This window comes from Macaca nemestrina, chromosome 1 (assembly GCF_043159975.1).
Source record: "Macaca nemestrina isolate mMacNem1 chromosome 1, mMacNem.hap1, whole genome shotgun sequence".
Taxonomy (NCBI): domain Eukaryota; kingdom Metazoa; phylum Chordata; class Mammalia; order Primates; family Cercopithecidae; genus Macaca; species Macaca nemestrina.
The window spans coordinates 24,303,953-24,329,976 of NC_092125.1; the positions used below are offsets into that span (position 1 = coordinate 24,303,953).

The 26,024-nt window shown below is 39.4% G+C and overlaps 1 long non-coding RNA gene across 1 annotated transcript in view; it reads left to right on the forward strand.

Moving 5' to 3' along the window:
- The window catches only part of LOC139357485 (uncharacterized), a 144,487-nt gene extending 130,290 nt beyond the window's left edge, over positions 1-14,197 (forward strand). The window contains exons 2-3 of the long non-coding RNA XR_011610725.1: positions 7,887-7,993; positions 11,626-14,197. This is a non-coding gene — a long non-coding RNA (uncharacterized lncRNA). The remainder of the gene's footprint in view (positions 1-7,886; positions 7,994-11,625) is intronic.
- The last annotated feature ends 11,827 nt before the right edge of the window (positions 14,198-26,024 follow it).

Genomic DNA, 26,024 nt, shown 5'->3' on the forward strand with positions numbered 1-26,024 from the left:
TAGGTTAGGCTGTGGTAAATAGTATTTTTTGACTGCGGGCTTCACTAAGAACAGGATGCTCTGGCGTATTTCAAAACGGCTATTTTCCTCCATTCCCTGCTAGCAGCATGAGGGAATTTTCCCTGTGATCTTCACAGTAAGAACCTAGTAGAACTCTTAGAGGTGAAACTCACAAAAGTGTCAGGATCCCACTGTGAATGGTCCCCACCTATCTCGGGAGTTTTATTTCTCAGATTTGTCTACACTGGGCCTCCAGCAATTGGTCAATTACAGTTCTGGTTTCCCTCTCCTGGCACTGGTCCCCAGAGAGGTTTCTCTTTGTGGTTGTCTGCCCTGTTAAGTTGTGATTTTCTATATTTGCCTATCTGCCTCTTCAATTTGGGGGACAGTGACCTTACTTCTTTGATTAATCTAATAAGAATTATTTTTGTCTGTTTTTTAGTTTATTAAGCCTTTTACTTGTTGTTAGGATGGAGTAATGACTCCTAAGCCCTTACATGCCAGATCAGAAATCTAAGGTCCCCATTATTTTTTCATGTAATCCTCATCACAACCCTGTGAAGTAAATATTGTTAGCTCAGTTTCAAAGATTAAAAAAATAGGCTGAGAAAAGTCACATGACTTGGAAGTGGCAAAACTGGGATCAAACTCATATTTCACTTGCCCAAGGTATCCATTCTCCTTCCAGAGTGCTGGCTGTTCCTACTTATACAGGGCCAGCTGTCCCTACTCATGCAAAGCCAGATGTCCCTATTCATACAGCACTTTGCCTTTGCCCACTAGTGCTTCATTTGACCAGATTTGGGCTGGTGCTTTAAATTAAAGCTTAGGTGTTTTGACCTGGTGTTGTAAATTGGTGGGTCTTCTAGGGAAATCCAGCTCCTGATCATTCAGTGAACTCTTACCTAAATCTTTTTGAACCCATGACTTTTGCTTCTCCTTAGGGAAAGGAAAAGAATGAAAACTGAAATATGCTCATTTGGTTACTAATAACTCCAGTAAAATGATTTAGGATGGCATAATTTGAAAAGGAGAGCCAAAATATAGCCAAAGGAATACATGTAATTCTCATTAATTTGTGCAGAAAGGAAAAATGGATTTAGAGCCATAAGGCCAGAGTTTGAGTTGAGTCCTGGCTTCGTGCCTTGGTCTGCAAATGAGCCTGAGTCTCAGTTTCTTTATTACTAAATACTCTTTTATAGTTGCATCATGGTTCAGTTAAAAAACACCCATCAACAGTTGTTGAATACGTTCATGCTCAAAGGAAGCTAAAAGGAAGGATATAAGAGAAATATAATGATGCCTGTCTGCTGGGTAGTTGTGGAGAATGAAAAACTATGTGCTTCTGAGGGTAGTTTTTAACTTTCAGATTTTATTTTTTTTTTAGTTGTCTTATGAGTCTCTTGAATAAGTTTTTTTATTATTATTATACTTTAAGTTCTAGGGTATATGTGCACAATGTGCAGGTTTGTTACATATGTATAAATGTGTCATGTTGGTGTGCTGTACCCATTAACTCATCATTTACATTAGGTATATCTCCTAATGCTATCCCTCCCCCCTACCCCGTCCCCACAATCGGACCCGGTGTGTGATGTTCCCCTTCCTGTGTCCGAGTGATCTCATTGTTCAATTCTTTTAAAGTCACTTCTGGCCTGCAAAACAGCTGAGGCATCCTCAGCTCACACCCTCTATTTTTGGCTTCTAAATTCTGAGACTGATATTCCATTTCCTGATGTCTTTGGCTACTGCTCAGCTGACCACAGCTTTCTGTTGGTCCAGGAGACTATCTAATTCCATTTGGTTGCAAACTCTAGTTTTCATTTAGCATCTTTCTGCAGAGCTCATCACTTCCCACCTGCAGACCCATCCTGACCAAATGCCCAGGGATCCCTTCCACATCTAATTTCATAATTCGCCTCATCTGGACCTGTTTCACCTTAGAGAAAGCCAGTGCCAAAAGAATGCCTTCCCAATGTCTCAATATTAGACTATATAAAGGAGATAATGCTTATGCTTGAGCACACAACAATGTAAGATCTCCCACCACCGTCTCCAATGGCGGGAACAGCATAACTTGTCTGCATGGTCATTGTGAATCCCTCACTGGTCAGATTCAGCTCAGAAACAAAACACTGGAGTCTGCACCTGCAGTGAGTTGTCTCAAGAATGTGGCAGAGGAGGTCAGCTTCTAAGAGACAAATCAAGGAGACTCAGCAAGTAGAAGCACTTGATCAAGCCAGAGGGGGCCCACCCTGAGAAGTGTTTTGTCCGTGTGCTGCTGATGAAGACTTAGGAAATATTCAAGTGCAGCTAAGGGTGTGGCCTTAAGCCTGGATTTCACTGCAGCAAACACTTTTTTAGTAACTCTTTGGAAGGAGTGTTTTCGTTAAATGGTGAGGCTGCACTGGACCTGGGAAATGAAAATTGGACTGTCAAATCCCACCAGAAAAAACCATGCTGGAGGCACTACATCTAGCAACTATGTGGATGTGGATTTTCACAGAGGCTCTATTGTGGTATAGATTTTCTATAGCCTGAAGGAAGTGTCCCTCAAGAACAGTGCTTCTCAACTGGGGATAATTTTGTTCCTCAGGGGACATTTGGCAATTAACTCTATTATTAGTTTTCTTGAAGAGTAAGTTTTGGCCAGATTTCCTCTCACCCCTCTTCGGTTCCTAATACCCTAGTCTGGATATGTGGGATGGTTGAATAGCCATGTGATGTGGTTGGAATGTTCTTCTCCTCCAATTCTCATATGAAATGTGATCCCCAATGTTGGAGGTGAGCCTAACAGGAGGTATTTGGGTCATACAGGTGGATCCCTCATGAATGGCTTGGTGCCCTCCCCGTCAGTAGTGAGTGAGTTCTCACTCTGTGAGTTCATGCTGGTTGTTTAAAAGAGCCTGGCAATCTTTCTTGCTCCCTCTTTCACCATGTGACATGTGTGTCCTCCCTGTGGCTTCTGCCATGGGTAAAAGCTTCCTGAGGCTTCACCAGAAGCTGAGTAGATGCTGGTGCCATGCTTGTACAGCCTGCAGAACCATGAGCCAAACAAAACTATTTTCTTTATAAACTACCCAGTCTCAGGTATTCCTTTATAACAACGCAAAGCAGACTAATACACCATGGATCAGAAAGAAGCTATAAAACCCTCTAGAAAGGAATGAACAAAGGATGACAGGGGTACAAAATGATGAAAAGGTGCCCCATAGAACAGTTTTCTTATTTTGATTCATTCCTTCCATCTCCATCTCTTTCTTCCCTCAAACAGTTACTGAAGACCTACTATATGCCAAGCACTGTGCAGAGCACTGAGAATATAAGGATGAATGACACAATCCCTACGCTTTAGGAAGTCACAGTCTAGTGGGAAAGACAGACTTGTAAACCAGTAGTTAGACCCTGTGGTAGTACTTCGTTAGAAATATAAATAAAAGATTTTGAGAGTGACTAGTGAAGGAATTCATATTAGTTTTCTATTGCTACTGTAACATATTTTTGGATATTTAGTGGCTTAAAACACCACAAACTTATTTCCTTACGGTTCTGAAAGCCACGCTCTGAAATTAGTTTCTCTAGATTAAAGTCAAAGTGCCAGCAGGGCTGGTTCCTTCTGGAGGCACTGGAGGAGAATCTGTTTCGTTGCCTTTTTTAGCCTCTGGAAGACTACCCGTCTTCCTTGGCTCATGACCCTTTCCTTGCATCCCTCCAGCTCTTGCTTATATCATCATACGCCTACTTCTTCTATAGTCAAATATCCCCCTGTTTAAAAGAAGTCTTTGATTACATTTAAGGCCCATCTGATCTAGGCTAATCTTCCAATCTCAAGATCCTCGACTCAAATCACATCAACAAAGTCTCTTTTTAGCATAAAGGTGACATTCACAGGTACTGAAAATTAGCACCTCTGTATCTTTAGGAGGCATCATCCAACCTACCACAGAGTTATAGAATGAGGAGAGGGCATTTGGGCTGTGTCTTGAGGGATGAGTAGGAGTTTTTCCAGTACTTTTCTTCTTAGTCGTCTTTTTTTTTTTTTGAGACAGAGTCTCACTCTGTCGCCCAGGCTGGAGTGCGCAGTGGTGCGATCTCGGTTCACTGCAACCTCTGCCTCCCGGGTTCAAATGATTCTCCTGCCTCAGCCTCCCGAGTAGGTGGGATTACAGGCACGTGCCACCAAGCCCGGCTAATTTTTGTATTTTTGGTAGAAACGGCTTTCACCATGTTGGCCAGGCTAGTCTTGATCTCCTGACCTCGTGATGCACCCGCCTTGGCCTCCCAAAGTGCTGGGATTACAGACGTGAGCCACTGCACCCAGCTGGCAATTTTCTAGGCTGAGAGAATATGATCTTACCTGTTTAGAGACTTGTAAGATATTCAAAGTAATCCTGTAGTTACTTTGTGCAGAAGTTGAAGCTGGTGAAAGTGGCAAGGCCAGCGCACAAAGAGCCTTGAATGCCAGACCTTGAGGTTTGAGTCTGGTTTTATTCACAACAGAGCTTATTATACAAGGAACGGAGTAGGCTGTTGATAAAGTCAAGTGGAGAGATGATGAGGCCTTAATAAGGGCAGAGACATCGGCATTCATCGACTCTCCAATACCAAACCATGCTGAGTGTTCTTAACTCCCGTCCTCATTTCTGTGTCCTAGTTTAGGCCACCTCATCTCAGTGATTACTCAAGACTTCATAATCCTCCGATTTGCTGCTATGTGATCAATTCCTCAAGCTGCAGCCAAAGTGATCATCTAAAACACAAGGCTGATCATGCCACTGCCTGCCTAGTCGTGAATGACTCCCATGTCCCAGGTCAGGACATACATGACCCTCCAGCATCTGGGCCCTGCTCACCTCTCCAGTCTCACTACTGTGCTTTGCTTCGTCATTGTTCCCAAATGAGTCATAGTACAGTACTTAGCCAGTTGCTGACTCAGAAGATCCCCATCTCAGGAGACTTTAAACCTTCATATGAGCCCAGGTCACCATTTCCAACTCCTTCTCCTTATGGGAGTGCTTTTTGTTCCCTTGGCGTCCGTGCTTATCAGTTTGACCTTGACCAGAATGACTCTAATTCACCCCAATGGGATCTAGTAATGTTCAATCTCAGAGAAAGGGGTAGTATCCTAGTCAGGGCTCTAAGATGGCCCTCAAGCCTCACCTTCCCCATGACTGTCCACCCTACCCTCACCCAGGTCAATTCCCTTATCATCCCTTCTCCTTGAGGGTGGCTAGACTCTGTAAATATGATGGGGTAGCTCTCCCATGAGCAGGTTATGAATCAGTTGACTAAGTTAATCAAAAGGGAGAGTTTCTTAGAGGGGCCTGACTTCATCAGAGGAGGCTTTAAAATAAGTCAGAGAGATAGTCCCCTGCTACCCTAAGGAGGAATAATGAGAGGCCCTGTGGGAATGACAGGGATATGGAATGAAACTGCAGGTCGCTACTAGAAGCTGAGAGCAGAGATTTGGCAAGAGAATTAGAGATTTAGCAAGAGAATGAGGACATTAGTCCTCCGACCTCAAGAAACTGAATTCTGTGAAAAACCATGTGAGTTTGGAAGAGGACTTGGAACCCCAGAAAGGAATGCAGCCTGGCCAGTACCTTGATTTCAGCCCCTTTGCAGAGAACCTAGCTCAGTCACGTCTGGACTGCTAAGCTACAGAAACCATAATATAGTCAATAGGAGTTGTTTTAAGCTAAATTTTGGGTGACTTTTTCTGTAGCAATTGAAAACTACTTATAAGTGAGGGTTATACAGGGGTCCCTTCCCACCAACAGACCCCCATGCTTCTTATTCAGATTCATTCCCACCCAGAACTCTGCACACCAAGAGGATCTGGGAGAGACATCAAGACCCAAAGACATTTTCATTGCTTCCTCCTGGTTTTAGAGTTACATAATCAAGAGGGGTGATTTCAGAAGAGATTTTTCTCCAATACAGTTCTGTGTGGAAAGGACGTGCTGGCTCCACCTACATGGAGAAGCAACGCTAAGTTGCTGGTTTAGGAAAAATCAAGTTCTTCCTCACCAAACATTGTATCATATATGGCTAAGAGTGAGATAAAGAGTAGCAGAAACTTGGGAATATGGTTTTAAGTGGTCTGCAAAGCGTGGTCTCCAGACAACAGTAGCAGCTGGGAACTTGTCAGAAATGTGCATTCTTGGGCCCCTTCCCGGAGCTCCTGAATCAGAAATGGTGTTTTAAATAGCCCTCCAGGTGATTCTGAGGTACAATAAACTTTGAAACCACTGACTTAGACAAATAAGTCGGCTATGCAAATGATGTGTAGCAGTATTTTCTAAGTGAATCCCTCTAAAAAAATAACACAGTAACAAGGGATGCAGAGCCCATACAAGGCTCAGACTTGCTCATACTGTCCACAGTTGTGATCAGCTACCCTCAGGCTCTCACAGGCTTTGGTGACATGAAGATCAGAGAACCTGTGATGTTAGCTGTCAGGGTCACTTTGGGATTTATTTAATCCCAGCCTAATCCCATCCTCATGAAGCCCGCCTGCCACATAGTTGATATTTGATAAATACTTGTGGAATGCATGATAAGGTGGGACTTTAAAAAAACCATCCCTTGTTTCGGCCCTGGAATTGGAGTCCTCTTCCCAGGTCCACTCAAGGATAAATCCACCCTCATTAAAGAGAGAGGATAATTCTCTGATCTGGAGAGGTATGGTACATAGTGGATGGTGCCTTGACATGGGGAAAGAAGCCATGGAGCAGAGGAAAGTACCATTCAAGAGCCTGCAGAGTCCCTCTCTGCCACCTCCAGCCCCAATTTAGCAACTGTGTTCAGGCTTCTGGAACAGATGTAGCACCTATGCTCATCTCAGTCAAAACCCTTGACACCCCCTATAGGGAGCCTAGGACAAGAAACTTCATATTGGCATAAAAGAGAAAACACTCTGCATTAATGCGCATGACAACAAATGGACAGGCTAATGACCATTTCTGGGCAGTAAAGGTTGCCCTGGGGCAAACTGGTACTAGCCCACATTCCAAGAACACAAGGTACTTTTTCAGCCTGGTCAACCAGATTGTAATTCCTTCTGTACCACACGTTATTATGTGATTCTTGTTGCCTTGGAAAGCTCAGATGATTAAAAGGGTTTGTTTGCCATTTCCAAGAATCCCTCTTGCAATTTAAATGATTCATGCACCCCAGTTTTACAAAAAGGAAAACAAACTCATTGTTATTTGCTCTGGTAAAGCCCTCAAGTGTTCAGCTTATTATTTTGTTACCTGGTAATGGGGGGTAGGGTGCTGTTATTTCTAATTCTCTAATCTTTTCATGGGGGAATTCTTATGGGATAATAAAAATTCCTTATTTTATTAACAAAGAAACAGCTGCTGTTTTCATCTTTTCTCCTTTTTTGGGAGGGTGGAAAGGGGAGATACTTACTGTCACATGCTAGTATTCTCTGCCACCTAGCAAGTTCAGAAGAAGACCTGAGCAAAAAAGAAGTCAGAGTGATAAGAATATTCCTTTCTTATCTCTGCACCAGAACAATAACACACTTGTGGTGGAGACTGCGAGTTCTCCCCCAGCATCCATCCCCTTCTTTTCCTTTTTACAGATTCCTCAGATTTTACCTGCACTATGCTTATATTTAGGTACAGAAAAATTCCATCATCACAAGAAACCCTCGAGTTGCCCTTTTATAACCACACCTACCTCCCCACTGTCTCTCTAAACCCTGGAAAGCACTGATCTATTTCCCATTTATTTAATTTTGGCATTTCAAGGTGTTATGTTAAATGGAATTATGCAGTATGTAACCTTTTGGGTTTTCTTTTTTTCTCAGCATAATTCCCTTGAGATTCATCTAAGTTGTGGCATGTATTAATAATTCCTTTTTTATTGTTGAGCAGTCTTCTGCAGTATGGGTGTACCACAGTTTGAAGATTCACTCTTTGGAGAATATCCAATTGTTTCCAGTTTGAAGCTAGAAACATTTGTGTACAGATTTTTGAGGAACGTAAGTATTCATTTATTTGGGACAAATGTCCAAGTGTCCAGCTTCTCGGTTGTATGATTGTTGCATGTTTATGTATAGTTGTTTATGATAATTATTATGTTTAGTTTTATAAGAAACTGACCAATTGTTTTCCAGAGTAGACTTAACCATTTTATATTTCTACTAGTAATGTATGAGTGGTCCAATTTCTCTATATCCTCACCAGTATTTGGTATTTCTGCTATTTCTTGTTTTAGTCATTTAGATAAGTATGTAGTGATAACTCCGTGTGGTTTTAATTTTCATTTTTTTAATGGGGAATGATGTGGAAAATTTTTCATGTGCTTATTTGCCATCTGTAAAGCCTTTTCAATGAAATACATGTTTATGTCTTTTGTTCATTTTCTAATTAGATTGCTCATTTTGGAGACAATGAAAAATGATTTCTTGAGTTTCAAGAGCTCTTTATATGCACTAGATACTGGTCCTTTTTAGGATATGTGGCTGCAGTCCTTCTTTCTTTCTATAACTAAACTATTTGGGTTTATGCTGAGCACATGACTGTCTAGCTAGGGACTACTCTTCTTAACTTTCTTTGCAGCTGAATATAGCCATGTGGCAAATTTCAGGCCAAGGAGATGAGAGTAGAAATGATACATGCAAAGTCTGATCATGTCTAATGAAAACAAAGGCCGCTTTTTCTGAACATCTGTCCTCTACCCATGCTGGGAACATAGACCTTGCAGCCACCCAGCTTCAACGAGGCAGATGGGGATTCTGCCTTGGAGTAGGGGTCAGCTGTTAGTAAGTAGTAAGATAGTAAATACTTTAGGCTTGCGGGCCATATGGTCTCTATAGAAATTAGTTAACTTTGTCATTTTAGCACAAAAGCAGCCTTGAGCAATATATAAACAAACGAGCATGGCTTTGTTTATATAAAACTTTGTTTACCGAAACAGGTGGTCCACTCACGGGATATAGTTTGCTAACCTCCTAAGGCAAAGCCACAAAATAATAAGAGCTGCATTCCCGAATGGTCTCATGGAGTGGAGCTATTCCATCAGCCTGGATAGCTACTCTCCAGGCTAATTCATGAAAAAGAAATTAATTTCTGTTTTTGTAAGTCACTTTATTTTAAAGGCTCTTTGTTGTAGCAGCTCAGCCTCTCCCTATATATTATAAAAATTGGCATTTGCTGGGTACTTACTGTGCCCACTGTGAAAAGATGATTCAAAGGTAAATGTTATATGCTCCCTACCCAGACAGAGCTTGCAGTTGACTCTAAGAGAATGATCCCAGTACAGTGAGATGGAGCTGTAACCAAGCTATAAAGAAAGAGAAGGAAAGAAACACTTTACTGAGTGTCTAATATATAGCAGGCATGTTATTGTTTTATCTCTGAAGGCTCAGGGAAGTCTATGAAGTATGTTATTACATTTCCATTTTAGAAATTTTTAAAAACCCATGAGTCTCTGTAAAGTTATTTAACTTTCCCAGTGGCATAGGTAAATCTGAACTCTTGAAAAGTATTAACCAAGGATTTATTCATTGCTGACATTCAGAGTCTGACCTGAGTCCTCTCTCTCTGGAGCACAGTGGACCCTTTGCTTCCTCCCCCAGTCCTCCCTGCTAGATAGCACCTCCATCACTATAGTCAACCCAAGGAAGCTCAACAAGCACTTGCCAAGCAGCTTCTATCTGCCCAGCTCCCAAACCAGGTCCAGAAAGGCCAGAGAAATGAAGGAAAGGATTGAACCTTTAAAAGAATGTAGCTTTAGACAATGTGGTTAAAAAAATCCCCTGATCATTTTGTGTCTTGGGAGTGACCAACCACAAAAGACCACATTGCTCTTGTATAATATATTCTAAAACAAGACCAGTTTTCTCAAGACTTTTGTAAGACTTGTGATGATCCCTCGATTGCTTTTTCATATAAAATTTCAAGTCCCCTTCCTTTTCCTTGAGGCATTACTCATTAATGAACATTCTCCCTATTGGAATAACCTGAATAAAATAATCTCCTTTATTGTCTGGTGCTTTTTATGTTACATAACTTTCGCGACGAATCAAATAGGATTAGACTTCACCTTTGAATCCTCATTCACTCCATCTAGATAGTGAAGCTTCTCAGAGCCCTGTTTGTTCCCTCCTTCCTTATGACTTGGGGACCCAATGGTGGGCCCAACTCCTGGTCCTGTGCTCTGGACCTCTGGTCTTTTGGTAGCACAGTAAGTATTTGACTTTGATTCTTTTCAAGTTGATTTCTAGTACTGGCTTCTCTTGGCTTCTTGGTCTGACAAATCGGTATTCTCTGTAAACAGACTAATGTAAATGTAATAGGTATAATGTAATGTAAACAGATCTTTTCTGTATTGGATAAAAGATGACAAGGAATATGGTTTGTTAGTCTTTTCTGTTTGTCTATTTTTCTGTTTTCAATTCAAATCAATTAAAAACTTGTATCCACTGGGAGGAGAACAGATCTTTGCTATAAACTGGTAAGTTTTGCATTCCTGCATGTGTGTTTGACCTATGACTAATATTTTAGACTTGAAGCTATAAATTTTCTCTGTGTGTGTGTCTGTATGTTTATATGTCTGGAATTTGGAAAGGCCTTTACCTCTCATTGAGTGAGTGTGTGATATTTTCCAACATCTGGATGCTATCACCAAATTAGATGATAAAATCCTTAAAGGAGTTCTATTCTCATTGACTTAGAGGTAAATAAGTGCTTATATAAATTTAATATTCCTAGAATTTCCAGAAATTAAGGAAATTAAAGCTTAAATAGTTTCAATGTGGATAAAAAGAGGTATTCTTATATTAACTAGCTCAGAAATGTTCTGTGAGTTCAAGTTCACATAATTCAAGTAAATATTTGGCAAACAAAACTGGTCTAATAATTTTGATTCAATAAAAACAGCTATACTTTCTCTGAGTTATTAGCATTAAGTGTAACAGAAGCATACACTTTTATTCTACTTGGGGGTAGTCTCTCTAAACCTTATAGGTTCAAATAACTGATCAAATAAGCTAGCATTACTTTGACTTAATGTTTAAGATTATGAAAAACATAAGTTTGTATTTAACCAAATAGAATCCTTATTCTAAAGACTTTATTTCAACAGTAATTATGTTTTTCAGTATGTGATCTTGAAAATAATTCCCAAGGTCTTTAGGTAAATTAAAATCTTGAACTTCTGCTAAATTGAATTAGACATCATATCTGAGTAAGATTGAATATTGTAATATTAATTATTAACCATAATTTTAAGTTTATATATGTTTGCCTCTAATTTTTCTAGGCTGCAGCGAGGCTATGTATTTTGGGTGTGTTAATGAATGTTTTTACTTTTGCCATTTTGGGGCATTATGTTATAAGAGATGCATATGGTTACAGAAAGTGTGAGCTCTGCTAACCTGCTGCAAAGTGCTGGTGCGTGACAGAGTTCACAGTTACCTGCATCCTACTTTTCTCTGGGGGAATAGAGGTTACTGTGGTTAAAAGTTTTTATCAATATATATGGATGAGATTCCACTAGGAGCAATAGTGGCAAATGAACAACTATATATGCAAGGTAGGCAGGATATGTCTTTGGTTAATGAAAACAGAGAGTAGTTTTGTCTTAAACTAAAATGACTATTTGTTGCAGAGTGAGGAAGAGGAAAGACTAGGACCAAACCTGAATGGATAAAAACACTTATAGAAGGTACAGGAAAAAAAATTTCATCTATTGTTGTCACAGCTAGCTAAGATTTGACGGGTTTGTTTATGAGATTTCAGAAAGAGCTTCAGTATTCTATATTATGCTGATGCAAAGCAAAAATTTGTTTTTAATCTTTGTTAAAGCGACAAAATTTCCTTGGATCATTGGTCTGCTCACAATGTAAGGTTATAAAACGTTATTCTTTACCTTCTGTGTAATCTGCCTAGATAGCAAAGATTCTGTGTCTTAACAGAATAAGCTTTTATGGTTTATGTTGATTTTATTATATCCTTGATGATTTAAGAAAACAAAGGCTTCTCATTTAGAAAAGAGCTAAGATTCTTTACAATCATGCTACCTTCTAGGTTTATTTTTAAATGTTTTATTGTCACTTTGAAATGAGAAGTAAAACATTATCTCTCAGACACCCATGATCCAATTCCTATCTTAGGTGTTCAAATCTAACAGCTTTTGATTTTTGCCTTTACAAAATTGACTCCTAAGAGATGTCATTTGCACCAAAATGTGTTTTTGAGATTTCCTAGGGGGACCCTAGAAAATCACAAAGGATTTGTTGTTTTACTTTATAAAAAGAGAGAAACTAGAAATAATGAGGTTTATGTGATGTTACCACTGATGAATTTCAAAGCATTGCCAAGTCAGAAGGGATGCAGATGCTTAACCTTTTCTAGGATAAATCTGTGTGGGTAACATTATTAATACAAATATTTCAGAATCATATGCTGTATGGGAAGTTCCTGGATACTTGTCGGTCCTCTCGCTGTCTGTGATACAGTCCTGGTGCTGCTTTGCCTGATGTCAAACAACAACAGTATAGTCATAATTCAATTATTTTGAAGATGTGAACTGCATTGCAATTTACTTATTTAGATTGAATCTAACATCATTTAGGCTCATGGTTTTCAAGTGGATTTTTAAAAATCTATGAAGTTTTATTTACCATTTACCTATGGAGTTTTATTTGATACACAGATGTTTAAGACCTATCGTAGCCTTGCAGAATCTCTTCACTTGGTATTTCTGATATATTCTTGGTATTTTTTTTAACTATACACCTGGTATTTTCATGGTATATTATATGTCAGGATTATGGTATTTTAAATCTGAAGATTTTTTGGTAAAGATAATGTTCATCCATTTTTATAAATTAGATATAATATCCACTTTGCCTTGAAAATACAGTTAATCATTATATTCATAGATATTTTGTCTAAATTTTTTTTTGGATTGACTTTTATCTTGTTTTACACAGACACAAATTCCCTTTGCAGTTGCATTATTCTTGTAGAAACTCTCATGGGATCTCTCACCTTTGAAAATTGCAGGTAAACAATAGATGTGCCAACTCTGTCTTGTCTGGTAGAGATTTAACTGCTTTTCTTCTTAACCCCTGGACAAAACTGGACTGATCTGTCACCTTGACCGTAGCGTCCATTTTTACCAAATTTTTAATCCTTTCAATTTTCTTCAATGCCTGGCTGCAATCCTCCAAACTATTTCAATTTTTCTCCCTCCCACCTGGTTCAGCATCACTGGGAACCAAAAACCTGACTGACCAGATGTCTATCATTACTTTAGGTTACCTTAAAGCTGGCTGTTTTCCCTAGGATCTGAAGAAATCTTGCAAGCTGAAGCCTGACAGTTTGGTGCAAACCTCTGAGGGCTCACCACTTCAGCAAAACATGCATAAGCCAGAGTTCTCTCTAGACAAATTGTATCTGGACAAATAAGAAAGTCCACTGATATGCTTAGACCATACATACCCTTTTATAAGAGGGAACCAAGACAATGGATGATGCCACCAAAAGCATCGACATCCAAGCTTTGGAGCTTGAAGAAACTCAAAGAGTGATGCTTGATAACTGAGAGAGTTTTCTCCACAAATGTCTTGGACTCATTGGACTCATTAACCTTCAGATTCAACTCCCAGCTCTTTCCTTCAATACCAGTTTTCATGTTAATGCTTCCCTTTTTCCTTTTAGGCATTCCCCTTCAAGAAGCCTGATCTCCAGACCCTAAAACAACTGATATTTGCCATTGATGCCCCACGGATGGTTCAGGTGGTTTTACAGGAACCACACTAACAAAGTCCTCTGGAGACCCTTTCTTGGATCTCGCTCCACCTTCTCAGGAGGTTTATGATCACCTCAGAGTTGTTCAGCAATCAGTGACTTTCACCTTGAACAAAAAGGGGACTGACAATGTTGAACTTTTCCTGAGTCTTGTGCTCCCTGGAAGTTGCAACAATTACAAAATCCCCCACCCCACCACCCCACTCCTTTGTGTCCCAGGAGGCTCACTACAGAGGACCACACTGCCCTTGCATATTCCAAGACAGACTCATCTCCATCCTTGCTCATGACTCCCATAGGACTCGCAGATGGCTCCCTTAGTAACCTGCTTGCATAAAACCCTTGGTCCCTTTCCTTTTCTTTGAGGAAGTTCTTATTAACGATCATTCTCCTTATAGTAGCCTGAATAAAATCATATATTTAATTGTCTGGTGCATGGTATCTTTCCTCTCATTTTTATGGCTGAGTCTTCTCACTTTTTTCCTCTCCAAACCTTAGCTTCCTCATCTTATAAAGACTATTATTTCCACCTCCTAAGTGGTGTGAGAATTAAATGAGATAATGATGGAAAAGAACCAACTTAGGCTAATACTAAGTGCTCAATAAGTATTATTCTCTCTCCTTAGAGGAAAACAACCTTCATGCAATAGGTGATGGGAGTGGGAACTAGTTTAAAGAGAAGGGATACGCTCACGTCTGTAATCCCAGCACTTTGGAGGCCGAGGCGGGTGTATTACGAGGTCAGGAGATCGAGACCATCCTGGCGAACACGGTGAAACTCCGTGTCTACTGAAAATACAAAAAAATTAGCCGGGTGTGGTGGCGGGCGCCTGTAGTCCCAGCTTCTAGGGAGGCTGAGGCAGAGGAATGGCGTTAACTCCGGAGGTGGCGGAGCTTGCAGTGAGCGGAGATCGCGCCACTGCACTCCAGGCTGGGCGACAGAGCAAGACTCCATCTCAAAAAAAAAAAAAAGAGAAGGGATACATCAGTGTAACTTTGTCTCCAAAAACAGGAAAACAATTGAGAGCAGGTGCCCTGACACTGAAGTACACAGCACAGGGCAGGATGGTCATTTTATATGGAGCAGAAAACTATGTCTCCTATGCACCCCTTGCTTTCCTGTGGGGAGGTCCTGGAGACTCTCTGGCAGGTGAGAGTGCCAAATGTATTGATTCTGTTCAGATCTCGGGTCAGAACTACACAGGCCTGGGGTCAGGTTAAAAGTGAAATTTCTCACAGTGCTATACAACGTTTTCCATAATTCTCCAGCTCTTTCTGAAGCCTCCTCCAGGGCGACTGGCAGGAACTGTGTTTCTAAACGTACTTCAAAATCACTGGAAAAATGAAAAGCTAAAGAAACGATGAACCCTACAAGGAAGTTTACAAGTGAAAGAACAAAGTCACCACTTGACAATTCAATTGGAAACTGAAATTGCAGCAGTTAGCATTCATGAAATACTAGTTTTAGATACACAAATTCTAAGTAATCAGAAAAACATTTGCTCCTGAAAAGTGATCGCTGTGGTGCTTTGCATTAAGCTGTAATCACCCTGAATGTAAAATGAGCAAATTCTCAAGACCTGGAGATTTTAACCTCTGAGAAAGTAAGACTGTGTTGGGGGACTTTGACAAAATTTGGCTAGCCAGTTTGCTGCTTTCTCTAACCTACCACTCTGTATTCTTCTGTGATGTGTATTTTTTTTTTCATATTTGCAATTCTTTCCTCCCTGCCATCATGTTTTAAAATTTAATTCTGACCCCTAATTATTCAGAATGCACAGTAGGCACAGTGCCTAAGGCCCGCAAAGCTTTTTAATTTCTTTTAAAATCAGAAGAAGAAGAAAATTGGTTAATGGGTACAAAAATACAGTTAAATAGAAGAAATTAGTTCCAGTGTTAAATAGCCTAGTAGGGTGACTATAGTTATCAATAATTTGTTGTATATTTCAAAAGAGCTAGAGGAGAAGATTTGGAATGTGCTCAACATACACAAAAAATGATAACTATTTGAGGTGATGGATATGCTGTTATCCTGATTTATCATTGATATCAAAGTTATCCTGATTTAATTATTATACATTGTATGAATGTATCAAAATATCACGTGTACCCCATAAATAAGTAAAATTATTATGTATCAGTAAAAACAAAAAAATCTCAAAAGCAGCAAAAGAATTGTGACATCATGTACAGGGGAACAACAATTTAAAAAAAGAAGAAAATAAATGTTTAGGTCAAATAATGTAATATATAATATTAATAATTAATCTTTATATGAACACATTAAATATAATTTAAGATATTTTCTATGGAGGAAGCAGCCCATGAAAGATAATGGTCCTACGGTCCAGGACCATCATAGTGCAGCCTTGAGTGGCCAGATTTGTTTGCAAGTCTTTTTAAACTCTTTGCGACACAGAAACTAAAGGGTTATACTTACTTTGTCCTTTGGTGAAGCCAGCCCAAGGCCAACTTCCTAGGCCACCAGCCTCTGCGTTTGGGACACCTGCCATTTAGAAGCAGCGTCATGCACTTGTGGACTTCAGAAGGGTTTCTCTCTTGGTTACATGTGAGGGCTTTTGGCCCAGCAGCCTCATTCCAAGGCTATTGGAAACTGGCAACTTGCTGGTAGTGGTGACCCCTGGACACCCTGATTTAGATATTATAGAGAGACCAGAGTTATGACTGAACTATTCTACAAAACAAAAGTCAAGACACGTCCTCTGCCATGGGATTTTCCCCCTCTATTTCCACGGATATAAATTTTAAGATTTATGTAATACAAACCTTAAAAGACATTGAATCATATAATTAACTAAGGGCCCTATGACAATAATACAATGATATGAAAATTAATATCAAAACTGGCAAGTAGAGGCTATCTGGTAATCCAATGTTTGAATATTTATTACCTAAGTGGCCCAGAAGGTCTAGGACCCTGACACACAGTAGGTATCAATCTTCTTTCCTTGTGAGAGCAGTGCCAGATTTATACAGAGAGCCCTGGTTCTCTTCCCTATGTTTTTTCAAGGACCACATTTACCCTTTCCCAATAACAATGACTCCCATTTTTGGGTTCCTATTATGTGTCATACCCTGTTGATATATTCAAACTTGACTATCACAAAAACTCTGCAGGGTAGATATTAAAATTCTCATTCATACACCAGAAAAATTGGGTAATTTGTCAGTGACATGGAACCAGAAGTGCTGCAGCAAATTCTAATTCTGCTTGCCTGACTGGAAGGGCCTTGGATCCCAGATGTTTACCGGTAGCTGCAAATCACTGGGATATTCTGAATTCATAATGGAAATGAGCTTTCCAGAGAGAGGAGGTATGAGTGTTGACTGTGGTTCTCCTGCTGTCCCCTCACTGAGAAGGCCGATCAGAGCCTTCTCTTTTACAAATGGCTCCCTCAGGCCTTCTGCAACTTTCTTCTCAGGTCAAGTCCATCCTAGCCTCCAACGTTTGGTTCCTATGACTTTCTTGCCTCAAGTGCCCTTCCCAGGCCTCTCTCTTTAGCTTCTGAGTCCAGCTCAAATGCCTACCACTTCCCAGATAGTCTTCCATGATGACCCCAGCCCACACTGGCTTTTCCCTTTTCCAAATCCTTGTTATACTTTTGGCAGTGGAAGACTATGCTTTGTATCATGCAGGAAAGAAGATCAAATCCATGTCATCTGAGGTTCCAGTTTTCAGACGCAGATTCACACTGACAGTGAAATCCAAACAGATTTCTGATCATCATTCTCCCATTTTTGACACCTGGACTGAAGCCAGGTTTCCATCCCTGAGGGGGCCTATGGATATTTATCAGCCGATATTCCCAGCATCCTGAGAAACAATGCAGCTATTCTCAGAGATCTTGTTTCCTTTTTTCTCTCTAGGTTTCAAGGACATAGAAGAGCTCCTTTTAAAAACTATGTTGCAGCCTGGAGGAGGAAGGTGGTACACTTGGTACAGGCTGGTTTGTCCCCTGAACTTCTCCTAGAGACTATTCCTGGCATAGACTGAATGTAAGGAAACTGTCAGCCATCAAAAAAGGCAGTGAAGTCAATTAAAACAGCGTGAGACTCCGTCTCAAAAAAAAAAAAAAAAAAAAAATCAAGTGTAAACTCATGCCTTCTCTGGTTCTTCTCATGGATGCTATTTACATCTTACCACCTGGCTGTAAACTCCAAGTGGACAGGGATGGGCCCTACATTTGTTTGGTGTCATAGGCTGCTTCTCTTTCACTTGTACATGTTCAATATGTGCTTAGTATTTTATTCAATGAATGGAAGGATGAAATTATTTTTATATTTTCTGTAGTACGAACTCAGTAGTACACCTTCTCCTAGGCCTGAAAAGCAGACAGGCAAAAAGTGGCTTAAGTAGTAAAACCTATTGCTAGTTGATCTAGTCGCGCTAATCCAGAGATGAGCACCCAGCGGAGGCTAAGAAGGTTGGCCACACGGCATTCCTTTGCACACCCTTGGATTGCTGCCTCCTTGAGCCCTCAAATCTCTGCTCAGCGATAATCGTACTCTCTTTATTGGAGCTGATGGCAGCTCTAAAAAAAAAAATGGTTAACACTCCCGAAGATTAAATTCTCTCACGAAGAAAAAATACTCTGGGTGCTAATAACGTGAAAAAAAAGCAGAGGACATTCTCAGAAATGTTCCCACCTGTTCCCAACCAGGCTGTCTGTTTTTATATGTTTTCAGCCCTCTCCTTCTGATCATTAGTGAGGTTATAAAGATGGACTGATCTCCTCCTGTTCGGGCCTGCATGGAGACTCTGCTACCTTGCAGTAATTTCTGTTCCATGGAGCCCCAAATAAGCTTAGGGCACATAGTAAATTAGATTTCAGGAGACAATGGATCTTAGAAGCAACAAAACCCAAATAAATGATATTTACTGCCCTTGAGAAAGGACACTGCATTCTTCCTCATATGTAGCTGTGCTTCCTTCAATCTATTTCAGGGTGGCTTAGTGCAGGGCAAGGGATAAAAAATGGGGTAGGCACCCTCCTATTTAAGGGTGGAGCAGCTTGCTGCACCATCTCTCAGTTACTGAGTTGGTAATTGGCTGGCCACAGGCCTCAGACTTCCCATTTTTCCTCATACCCTCCTGCTATTCTAGGTTACATTTCCTCATTTCTGTAGACCCTTGGCGTCAATAGTCAGTGACATTGTATTACTCAGAACAGAATGGGCTTATTCAGTTAAAGACCCACAGAGCTGACCAACTGGCTCATTTGAAGCCTATACAGAACTAAGTTTTGAATCCTTAAGAATCAGAGAAATGGATCTTGAATTGTGGCAGTTGGGGAGGGGTATGGTGGGTAAACAGTTCTGAGCCAACCTGCTTAGAACTCAAATCCCACAGTCAGCCCTCATATAATTTTCCTTTTTTTAAATATTTAGTCATTTATTTTTGAGTAAATAATATATGAGCATGGTACAAAGGTAACAGTGTTCAAAAAGGCTGATGGTAAATGGCAGGACTGTCTCTCATTCTTGCACTTGCCACTTGGTTTATTTCTCCAAAGGCAATTGCTAGTATAAGGTTCTTGTGTATCCTGACAGTCATGTATGCTATGCATGTGCAAAAACATGTATATATGTTTCTTATTGCTTAAAAAACCAAATGTTGGAATTCTGAATGAATTCTTTTACACTCTTGTCTTTTTAGTTTAACAATATATGTGTTGTGTCTTGGAAATTAGTTCATATCAATTCATATTGAGCCATCTCATTCTTTTTTAATGGTCATATACAGTAGTATTCAATTGTAAGAATATATCATAATACTTTTTAAAAAGTTCTCATTGATAGCTCTTTACATAGCTTCCAAAGGATTGTTTTTACAAACAATGCTTTAATGAATAAGGTGTACATCATTGACGTGTGTGCTGTCATATACGTAGAATAAAGTACCAAAAGTAGAAATTGCTGAGTCAAAGGATCTATGTCTTTATAATTTTGATAAACATTGCCAAGTACTTTTAATAGAGCTTTTACCAATTTACATTACAACCAGCTATGCAAGAGGAATGTCTGTCTCTTTACATTGTTGCCAACATGTTTCCAAATATTTTGATCTTATATTGTTTAACTGATTTAAAAAGAGATAACATAGATTTAATTTTTATTTGTTTCATGAGTGAGGTCAAACATCCTTTTATTTTTAAGAGACACTTGTAATTCACTTTCTGTTTAAGTTCTTTGTTCTTTTTAAAAACTGGGTTATTGACTTTTTGTGATTGTAGGAGCTCCATAGATATTGGCCTTCTAACTGTGATTTTAATTGGACTTTTATTTTTTAACCAGTTTGTCAATTGCTTCTGACTTTTTAAGTGATATTTTCCCCCAGTATTTACAAAAAATTATGTGGAATTTGTCAATCTTCTAAGAAATGTCTTCTTGCTTTTTTTCCCCCTTAGGAAAGCTTTTTCTACATCATTCTATCTTTTTAAAGTTTAGTTGATGGCTTGGATATCATATTTTCCTGAGAAAACCAACATGATTTTCTCCTTAGTTTTATTATTATTCTGTTCCAAATTATTACTTTCTGCTTTCATTTATAATGTTTTCTTTCTTGTGCTTTATAGTTTTATAGTTCTTTCTTTACCTTCTTGAGTCACTTTATTTTTATTCTTTCATATTTGTTAATGCAAGTTTGTTTTCTTATTTGTTATTAAAATATTATATAAGCATAATTTTTTGTTTATTAATATACATTTTCTTCTGAACATGCCACATAGATTTTAACAACGCTTTGATCATTGTTATTTTGTTGGTAAAATATGCTTTCACTTTCCATTTTTGAACTAAGCGTTGCATAAGAAAAAGACTTTTTATCTAATTTTGCTAATAGATTTCTAGTTTTATCATATTGTAATTAGAGGATGTCGGCTATACTGTTCACATTTTGGAACATGTTGAGACTTTCTTTGGACCTAATAAATGGTCAACATTTTTAAGTATTTCCTGAGTTTCTTGGGATGTTGAAAAACTATAATCTCCATTTTCATGGAGTAGAGTTATGTTTTAGAATTATGTATTATATTTGAGTTTAACATTTGAAAGATAGATGATAGATAGATAGATAGATAGATAGATAGATAGATAGATAGTATTGGTCAGAGTTCCCCAGAGAAATAACCAATAGAATGTGTATACATGAAATATAGAGAGAAAGATTTACTCTAAATAATTGGCTCATGTGATTGTGGAGGGTGGGCTTGTAGGCTAGAGACCCAGAGAAGAGTTTCAGTTGAGTCCAAAGGCAGTCTGCTGGCAGAATTTCTTCTTGTCTAGAAGAGGTCAGTCTTTTTCTCTGTTAAGGCCTTCATCTGATCAGATAAGGCTCACCCTCATTATGGGTAAAGTCCACCAATTTAAATGTCAATCTCATCCAAAAAACACCTTCAAAGCAATCTTCAGAATAATGTTTGGCCAGATATCTGGTTGCCATGGCCCAGCCACATTATCAGATAAAAATTAACCGTAACCACATTATGTTATATAAAAACATTATATATATAGTATATGTATATTTTTACTTGTAAATATTTTGTGATAGTAATCAATTTTGTGTCTATAATTTTATATACTATACCAATCTTCTATTTCTACAGATAGTCTCTTGATTATCCTCATTAATCAAAGAACATCAGCATACTTCTTTTTTCTCTCCTTCCTCTTCCTCTTCTACACCATTCAATTTCCATTTGCTAGTTGATTTTTCTTAGTGTTTAACTTCCTATTTTTCCAATATATTTATATATCTATGGTTTGGTTTAGCAGCTTTGAATAGTGTATTTTTATAAGGAAATCAATACTTACATTATTTGCCACCATTCTTCCTCACTTACCCTCCTAAACTTCATTAGTTATTTCTTATCTACATTGTAAAGATGCATAACATTTCCTTGTGTTCTGTAACTATAACATCCGCACCTGCTTTAGACTGTCTTAAAGTTGCGGATTCAATGCTCATTACTTTCCTTTTGCTGCAGTCTCCCTTAATTTCTTCTTTTTAAACATTTTTCTTTTTTGCAATTTAAACCAATTTATCATATAATGAGAGCTTGTTGGATCGTAGAAACGAAGCTAAACACGATGTGCCATATCAGAGTATAACATTGAACATATAGGTTTAAGTATACATATCAACTACAGTGCAAGCAAAATTTAATCTGAAAATGCAAATGTTTCAGATTATTAAAGCCACATCTGTTTTTTAAAGCACAATTTAGACTTTTTATCAAAAAGCTATGTGTATGGCCTAGGTGCGGTGGCTCACGCCTGTAATTCCAGCACTTTGGGACACCGAGGCGGACGAGTTGCTTGAGACCAGATGTTTGAGACCAGCCTGGGCAACATGGCAAAGCCTTGTCTCTACAAAAATACAAAAATTACCTGGGCATGGTGGTGCAGCTATTTGGGAGACTGAGGTGGAAGAGTCAATTGAGCCTATGACATCTAGGCTAGCGTGAGCCGTAATCACACCACTGCACTCCAGCCTGTGCAACAGTATTGTTCTTCATCCTAGTGTCCCTTAAGTTCTTAATTGGATCATAAAAGATTTTCCTGCTGTCTTATTACTGATCACATCTTATCCTCAAGGACTTTGGAAGCGCTTATAACTTAACTGTTTTTGTTGTTGTTGTTTGTTTGTTTGTTTTAATTCATTGCATTAGCCCAATTATCATTTAGCCTGCTCACCATTTAGCCAATTTTTTATTTTTTCTCTCTTTAGGTGACCCAATCTTTTTGTCTAGCTGATAAAAAATCCTTCACTTTGAAGTCTAATAATTTTACTGGATTTTTTCTGCTATTGACCATGGAACAGTTTATCTTTCAATATGTACAGCTGAAATTTCTTTAATTACTACAAAGATTTATTTAATTATATTTTAAAATGATGTTTTGGTCCATTTATTTGAACTATATTCATTTGGGTCCCGTTATGCATATCTTTTCTTTTTTTTTTTCTGATACAGAATCTTGCCCTGTCGCCCAGGCAGATTGTGCAGTGGTGCCTTCTCAGCTCATTGCAACCTCTTCCTCCCGGGTTCAAGCGATTCTCCTGCCTCAACCTCCTGAGTAGCTAGGATTACAGGCATGCACCACCATGCCCCACTAATTTTTGTATTTTTAGTAGAGATGGGGTTTCACCAAGTTGGTCAGGCTGGTCTCGAACTCCTGACCTCATGATCCACCCGCCTTGGTCTCCCAAAGTGCTGGGATTACAGGCGTGAGCCACTGTGCTTGGCCTGATTCCATTTTTAAAAACTTCCACACTGTTTTGTTTGCTTTTTTTTTTTTTTTTTTTTTTTTTTTTTGAGACAGAGTCTCGCTCTGTCGCCCAGGCTGGAGTGCAGTGGCCAGATCTCAGCTCACTGCAAGCTCCGCCTCCCAGGTTTACGCCATTCTCCTGCCTCAGCCTCCCAAGTAGCTGGGACTACAGGCGCCCGCCACCTCGCCCGGCTAGTTTTTTGTATTTTTTAGTAGAGACGGGGTTTCACCGTGTTAGCCAGGATGGTCTCGATCTCCTGACCTCGTGATCCGCCCGTCTCGGCCTCCCAAAGTGCTGGGATTACAGGCTTGAGCCACCGCGCCCGGCTGTTTGCTTTTTCTTAGTCCTTTGCTTCTTGTTCTTTGTTATATTTTCAGCAGTTTCTTTGCATTTATAGTGCTTTCAATTTGCTTTTCAGTTTTTTGATAGTTTTCACATGTTTTTTGCCCCAGCTCATAGTTCAACTTCCATTGTGTTGCCACTTCTTCCCTGAAGACTTTAATCTCTGTCCTAAAGACTTGTTTTGAAGGAGATGGCTACTCCATTATTGTTATTAATTGATTGATTGATCGATTGATTGAGATAGAATTTCGCTCTTGTTGCCCAGGCTGGAGTGCAATGGTGCAATCTTGACTCACTGTGACCTCTGCCTCCTGGGTTCAAGCAATTCTGCCTCAGTCTCCTGAGTAGCTGGGATTACAGGCATGTGCCACCACGCCCAGCTAATTTTGTATTTTTAGTAGAGATGGGGTTTCACCATATTGGCCAGGCTGGTCTCAAACTCCTGACCGCAAGTGATCCACCCGCCTTGGCCTCCCAAAGTGCTGAGATTACGGACAGGAGCCACTGCACCCGGCCCATTATTATTTTTAAATTGTGGCATGGTTGTTAAAATTTTCATCTGCCCTGTTGCAACACTTTTCTTATGCGTGCATTTTTAAGCTGTTTTGCTTTTCCTGTTGCTTTTACCCTTTCTTCTTACAATGCCTTTATCGGTCTTATATTTATTCCTTTAAGTTAATAACCATGTTTGAATTAGGTGAATTGTTTCTGGGTAAGCTATGTGCAGGAAATTTGTGTCTGGGAGGTGCCAGAGCCCTGTGCCAGCCCAGCAGCAATCTTCCTTATGATGGGATTGTGTAAGCGTGTGTTCCTCTTGTCTTCATTCCTCCCCAGCCAAACTAGATTGGCACAGCAGAATATTCCCAATATAGAGTCTCTTTCTTTCTTCCTGTCATCCTGACAGACTGCTTCTTGCAAACATGGTTTGTTTGTGATTCTTTATTCAGCTCCACCTTCCTAACTTTTCAAGACTTCATACCAAAAAGGGTCAATGGAAAATTCTACTTGCGAACTGTGGTTTTGTACCTTGGGGTATGCTCATGTTTTGAGAACTCCTGTCTGCTAGGTTTGTCTAATTTCTATAGCCATGAGCATCTTTTCTTGGCCCTTTATGCACCCCTATGAGATTTTTCTATTATTTGTGAACTTTTTATATTGAAGTTCAGGGTTACAGATGTATTCCATTTCATTAAACAGGCAGGAATTAATATTTCAAGGTTTCTTAAGAGGGGACCACCATCTCTGCCTCTGCATCAAAACAGAAGTCTGTTCTTCATACCATAGACTTGTATGAATTGGACTTCAGAAGGAGTGGCCCTAGTCAAACTCTGGGATCATCCCCAATTACCCTTGCCTTCTAACACTCATATCTGTGGTATCTCTCTTTTTGAGTGTGACAAGGCCTATGGTTTGCTTTCTACCAACAGAACATGCCAAAGGTGATGGGATGCTATTTTCAGGATTATGTGACATAAAGCTGTCAACTGTCATTTTGGAAGACCCTAGATGTATTTATGGAAGCTAGAAGTGATGTAGTGATGTGTCAAGGACCTGAGGATGACTTCTAGCTAAAAGTGATCTAGGAACTGAGGGTAGCCTCAGGCCAACAGTCAGTGAGAAAGTGAGACCTTCATTCTGATTTCTTGTAAGGATCTGAATCCTGCCAAAGACCAAGTATACTTGGAAATGGGCCCAATCAAGCTTTCAGATGAGATCACAGCCCTGGAGTAAATCTTAACTGCAGCCTTGCAGAGACCCAGCCAGTCTGTATCTGGATTCCTGACCCACAGAAACTATGAGATAATAAATGAGTGTTGTTTTAGATAATAGGTTTGTGGTGATACCATCATACATCAGTAGATAACTAATACATCATGTTAGGGCTATGTTGGAAACTGACTGTGGCCAGCAGTTCTATAGGTGTGGAAGGACACCACCATATCTGCCCTCATCAGGTTTATCTTTTAGTATTGAAGAATATGAAAATTTTGTAATTGAATAGATGTGTGTTCAAATACCAAGCCCAGCTTGTGTTAGGTTGTTGTCAGGTCAGTTAGGAACTATGTGGCCTGGGATGAGTTGCTTAATCTATCTGGACTTCAAATCCCTTACTTTAAAAATACAAGTGTTAAGTTAACTCACATCCTAGGGTTAAGACAGAGGCCTACATGAGGTTAATAGAATGCTTTACATAGTCCTTGGCAGAAAGTAAATGTTCAATGAGAATCAGTCTTGCTGTTCAAGAAATGCTGTGAGGTGTTAGTTCCTGGTGACTGCAGACCCACCAGCAGATTCCAGGGTTTGATTTTTCTCAGGACTCTGGACTTGGAGTCAGAAGTCCTGTGTTTAGATCCTCAAGTTGTTCCATCTCTTGGAGTCTGTTTGCCTAACTCAAATTGATGGTGTTTGTACCTGTTTATATCATAAGGATCCAGAGAAATAGACTTATCTCAAATGTTTTGCTAGCATAAATAGGCTACCCAAATATACACATTGTTACTGTTAATAAAAATACTACATTATAAAATGGTAATTAAAATCTTGAAAGGGGCCTTTACAATGGATACCCATGGCATCTGTGGTTGCAAGCTTGGACTCCAGAGCAGGATTGTCTGGGTTAA